At 43.4% G+C, this 6,199-nt stretch overlaps 1 pseudogene; it reads left to right on the top strand.

Annotated features, from left to right (window-relative positions):
• The first annotated feature begins 378 nt into the window (after nucleotides 1–378).
• On the top strand, nucleotides 379–2,667 carry LOC120323947 (annotated as a pseudogene).
• The last annotated feature ends 3,532 nt before the right edge of the window (nucleotides 2,668–6,199 follow it).

Genomic DNA, 6,199 nt, shown 5'->3' with positions numbered 1-6,199 from the left:
AATACAATTGATTAATGAACCTAGCTACCCCAGGGATAACAGCGCAATCTCCTTCAAGAGCCCACATCGACAAGGAGGTTTACGACCTCGATGTTGGATCAGGACATCCTAGTGGTGCAACCGCTACCAAGGGTTCGTTTGTTCAACGATTAATAGTCCTACGTGATCTGAGTTCAGACCGGAGCAATCCAGGTCGGTTTCTATCTATGCTATAACTCCTTCTAGTACGAAAGGACCGAAGAAGTAAGGCCTATGCCACAAGCACGCCTTCGCACCCAGTAATGAACCCAACTGAATTACTCAGAGCTCTACCATATACCTCTTCCTAGAAAAGGACCGCTAGCGTGGCAGAGCTTGGTAAATGCAGAAGGCTTAAGCCCTTTACCCAGAGGTTCAAATCCTCTCCCTAGCTCCACATTAAACATATGGTAGTTCACTCTGCTCTGACTTACCTCATCATATCATTATCCTATGCTCTATCCATCCTCATCGCCGTAGCATTTCTTACCCTAGTTGAACGTAAAGTCTTAAGTTATATACAAGCTCGAAAAGGACCCAACATTGTAGGGCCATTTGGTCTCCTACAGCCCATAGCAGATGGGGTAAAACTATTTATCAAAGAACCAATCCGTCCATCGACTTCATCCCCCTATTTATTTATAGCTACTCCTATCCTAGCCCTTCTCCTAGCAATTACAATCTGAGTACCCCTCCCTCTACCCTTTCCCCTCTCTGACCTAAACCTGGGAATACTTTTCCTCCTAGCCCTATCCAGCCTAGCAGTTTACTCAATCCTATGATCAGGATGAGCTTCCAACTCAAAATATGCCCTAATTGGCGCCCTCCGAGCAGTCGCACAAACCATTTCCTACGAAGTCACCCTGGCTATTATTCTCCTATCTGTAATTATTCTAAGCGGTAACTACACCCTTAACACCCTTGCTACAACTCAAGAACCCCTTTACCTCATTTTCTCCTCCTGACCTTTAGCAATAATATGGTACATCTCCTCACTTGCTGAAACAAATCGTGCCCCATTTGACCTCACAGAGGGGGAATCTGAACTAGTTTCGGGATTTAATGTAGAATATGCCGCAGGCCCATTCGCCTTATTCTTTCTCGCTGAGTATGCCAATATTATACTAATAAATGCACTCACAACCATTTTATTCCTAAATCCTAACTCACTTAACCTCCCTCAAGAGCTCTTCCCTTTGACTCTAGCCACAAAAACCCTTCTCCTTTCCGCAGGCTTCTTATGAATCCGAGCCTCCTACCCTCGATTCCGCTATGATCAACTCATACATTTACTCTGAAAAAACTTCTTACCCCTAACACTAGCCTTATGCCTATGGCACACCAGCCTCCCCATCTCGTATGCAGGCTTACCCCCCTACCTAAGGCACCTCAAGGAAATGTGCCTGAACCTACAAGGGTCACTATGATAAAGTGAACATAGAGGTACACCAATCCTCTCATTTCCTAGACTTAGAAAAGTAGGAATCGAACCTACACTAAAGGAATCAAAATCCTCCATACTCCCTCTATATTATTCTCTAGTAAGGTCAGCTAATTAAGCTATCGGGCCCATACCCCGAAAATGATGGTTCAACCCCTTCCCCTACTAATGAATCCTCAAGCCAAATTAATCTCCACAATAAGCTTACTCCTGGGGACCTCTATTACAATTTCAAGCAACCATTGAATAACAGCATGAGTCGGTTTAGAAATTAATACTCTAGCTATTCTCCCCTTAATCTCTAAAAACCACCACCCACGAGCCATTGAAGCCTCTACTAAGTATTTTCTAACCCAAGCAACCGCATCCACACTGCTCTTATTTTCCAGCATGACCAACGCATGATTTTCTGGCCAATGGGATATCACCCAACTAACCCATCCCATATCATGCATATTATTAACAATTGCAATTTCTATCAAACTAGGCTTAGTCCCATTCCACTTCTGATTTCCAGAAGTCCTTCAAGGTTCTTCCATAACAACATGCCTCCTACTGGCCACAATCATAAAATTTCCACCAATTACCTTATTTTATCTTACCTCCCCATCACTTGACTCTACCCTCCTATCCCTAATAGCTATCGCTTCAGCAGCCCTAGGAGGTTGAATAGGACTTAATCAGACACAAACTCGTAAAGTCTTGGCTTTCTCATCCATCGCTCATCTTGGATGAATAACTATTATTCTCAACTATAACCCCAATCTGACCTTAATTACCTTCTATCTCTACACTATCACAACTTCCGCTATCTTCTTCATTCTTAACACAACCAACACCTTTAAATTATCCACCGTGATAACCACATGAACTAAGATCCCCTCATTATCTACAATTTTTATACTCACCCTCCTCTCCCTCGCAGGTCTCCCTCCTCTGACAGGATTCCTACCTAAATGATTAATTATTCAAGAACTGACTAAACAAGAATTGACTATAACAGCCACAACTATTGCCTTACTCTCCTTACTCGGACTTTTCTTCTACCTACGCCTAGCCTACTGTGCAACCATCACACTACCCCCAAACTCCACTAACTATATAAAACAATGGCAAACTAACAAACCAACCAACCCCCTAACCACAACCTTCACTACTCTATCAATTTTACTCCTACCACTATCCCCCATAATATTCACAATCCCCTAGGAACTTAGGTTATTCAAACCAAAGGCCTTCAAAGCCTTAGATAAGGGTTAATCCCCCTTAGTTCCTGCTAAGATCCACAGGATATTAACCTGTATCTCCTGAATGCAACTCAGATGCTTTAACTAAGCTAGAACCTCTTCCTAGACAGATGGGCCTTGATCCCATAAAACTTTAGTTAACAGCTAAATGCCCTAACCAACAGGCTTCTGCCTACCAGATTCCGGCGCATATCTAATGCACATCAATGAGCTTGCAACTCAACATGAACTTCACTACAGAATCGATAAGAAGAGGAATCAAACCTCTGTAAAAAGGACTACAGCCTAACGCTTCAACACTCAGCCATCTTACCTATGACTTTCATCAACCGTTGATTATTCTCCACCAATCACAAAGATATCGGCACACTCTACCTTATTTTTGGTGCATGAGCTGGTATAATCGGCACAGCCCTAAGCCTTCTTATTCGAGCAGAATTAGGACAACCGGGAACCCTTTTAGGTGACGACCAAATCTATAATGTAATCGTCACCGCACATGCCTTTGTTATAATTTTCTTCATAGTAATACCCATTATAATCGGAGGGTTTGGCAATTGACTAGTTCCATTAATAATTGGTGCCCCCGATATAGCATTCCCTCGAATAAATAATATAAGCTTCTGACTTCTTCCCCCATCCTTTCTCCTACTCCTAGCATCCTCTACAGTAGAAGCCGGGGCTGGAACAGGATGAACAGTATACCCACCCCTAGCTGGAAATCTAGCCCACGCAGGCGCATCAGTAGACCTCGCCATCTTCTCTCTTCACCTAGCAGGTGTCTCTTCTATTCTCGGAGCAATCAACTTTATCACTACGGCAATTAATATAAAACCACCTGCCCTTTCACAATACCAAACCCCCTTATTCGTTTGATCCGTCTTAATTACTGCAGTATTACTTCTCCTCTCTCTACCAGTCCTCGCCGCTGGCATTACAATACTCCTAACAGACCGTAACCTAAACACCACATTCTTCGACCCTGCAGGAGGCGGAGACCCAATTTTATACCAACACTTATTCTGGTTTTTCGGCCATCCAGAAGTCTACATTCTTATCTTACCAGGATTCGGAATTATCTCCCATGTCGTAGCCTACTACGCTGGAAAAAAAGAACCTTTTGGCTACATAGGCATAGTCTGAGCCATACTATCCATTGGCTTCCTAGGCTTCATTGTATGAGCTCATCACATATTCACAGTTGGAATAGACGTAGACACCCGAGCCTACTTTACATCCGCCACCATAATTATTGCAATTCCTACTGGCATTAAAGTCTTCAGCTGACTCGCTACTCTGCACGGCGGAACAATTAAATGAAACCCACCTATACTATGAGCCCTAGGCTTTATCTTCCTTTTCACCATTGGTGGACTAACAGGCATCGTTCTCGCCAACTCCTCTCTAGACATTGCTTTACATGACACATATTATGTAGTTGCACACTTCCACTATGTCCTATCCATAGGAGCAGTATTTGCCATTTTAGCTGGCTTTACACATTGATTCCCTCTCTTCACAGGCTATACCCTTCACACTACATGAGCCAAAGCCCACTTTGGAGTAATATTCTTTGGAGTTAACCTAACATTCTTTCCACAACATTTCCTAGGCCTTGCTGGCATACCACGACGATACTCAGATTACCCAGATGCTTACACCCTATGAAATACCTTATCCTCCATCGGCTCTCTCATCTCCATAGTTGCCGTGATTATACTAATATTTATTATCTGAGAAGCCCTTGCATCCAAACGTAAAGTAGTACAGCCAGAACTTACTTCCACAAACATTGAATGAATTCACGGCTGCCCTCCCCCCTACCATACCTTCGAAGAACCAGCTTTTGTTCAAGTACAAGAAAGGAAGGAGTCGAACCCTCACAAGCTGGTTTCAAGCCAACCGCATCAAACCACTCATGCTTCTTTCTTATGGGTTGTTAGTAAAACCATTACATAGTCTTGTCAAGACTAAATCACAGGTGAAAACCCAGTACATCCCATCTCCCAAACTATGGCCAATCACTCTCAACTTGGTTTTCAAGACGCCTCATCCCCTATTATAGAAGAACTTATTGAATTTCACGACCACGCCCTAATAGTCGCACTAGCCATTTGTAGCCTAGTCCTATACCTCCTAGCTCTTATACTCATAGAAAAACTATCCTCTAATACTGTCGATGCACAAGAAGTAGAACTTGTCTGAACAATTTTACCCGCCATCGTCCTAATCATGCTAGCCCTCCCATCCCTTCAAATCCTCTACATAATAGATGAAATCGACGAGCCTGACCTTACTCTTAAAGCTATCGGCCATCAATGATATTGATCCTACGAGTATACAGATTTTAAAGACCTATCTTTTGACTCTTACATATTACCAACTGTAGACTTACCCCTTGGCCATTTCCGTCTCCTAGAAGTTGACAACCGCATCGTTATTCCAATAGAATCCCCAATTCGAATCATTGTCACAGCTGACGATGTCCTCCACTCCTGAGCTGTTCCTAGCCTTGGTGTAAAAACCGATGCAATTCCAGGACGACTGAATCAAACTTCTTTTATCACAACCCGTCCTGGAATCTTCTATGGTCAATGCTCAGAAATCTGTGGAGCTAACCACAGCTTCATACCCATCGTAGTAGAATCAGCCCCTCTAGCAGACTTCGAAAACTGATCTTCACTTCTAACATCCTAATCGTTAAGAAGCTATGAACCAGCACTAGCCTTTTAAGCTAGAGAAAGAGGACTACTCACCCTCCTTAACGACATGCCCCAATTAAACCCAGCACCCTGACTCTTCATTATGCTTGCTTCATGATTCACCTTCTCCCTCATCCTTCAACCTAAACTCTTACAATTTACTCCAACTAACCCGCCCTCTAACAAAACACTACCCACTATAAAAACCCACCCCTGAAACTGACCATGAACCTAAGCTTCTTTGATCAATTCATAAGCCCAACACTCCTCGGAATCCCCCTTATCCTCATCTCACTGTTATTCCCTACTCTCCTACTTCCATCTCCTAGCAGTCGATGAGTCACAAACCGTCTTTCAACTCTTCAACTCTGATTCTTCCACCTAATCACAAAACAACTAATATCCCCATTAAACAAGAAAGGCCACAAATGGGCTCTAATTTTATCATCACTCATAACTATACTGCTAATAATTAACCTATTAGGCCTCCTACCCTATACATTCACACCTACTACTCAATTATCAATAAACCTAGCCCTCGCCTTTCCTTTATGATTCGCCACCCTACTAACGGGCCTACGAAACCAACCTTCAGCTTCTCTAGGTCACCTCCTACCAGCAGGTACCCCTACGCCCCTAATCCCTGCCCTCATTATAATTGAAACAACAAGCCTCCTCATTCGCCCCGTAGCCTTGGGAGTCCGCCTCACAGCTAACCTCACAGCAGGCCATCTACTCATTCAACTCATTTCAACAGCTACTGCCGTCCTCCTCCCCATTATACCCACCGT

This window comes from Pipra filicauda, unplaced genomic scaffold (genome assembly GCF_003945595.2).
Source record: "Pipra filicauda isolate LSUMZ 115617 unplaced genomic scaffold, ASM394559v2 scaffold385_size793830_pilon, whole genome shotgun sequence".
NCBI classification, from domain to species: domain Eukaryota; kingdom Metazoa; phylum Chordata; class Aves; order Passeriformes; family Pipridae; genus Pipra; species Pipra filicauda.
The sequence above is the reverse complement of the archived record's forward strand: the minus strand, read 5'-3'. Positions and strand labels throughout refer to the sequence as shown.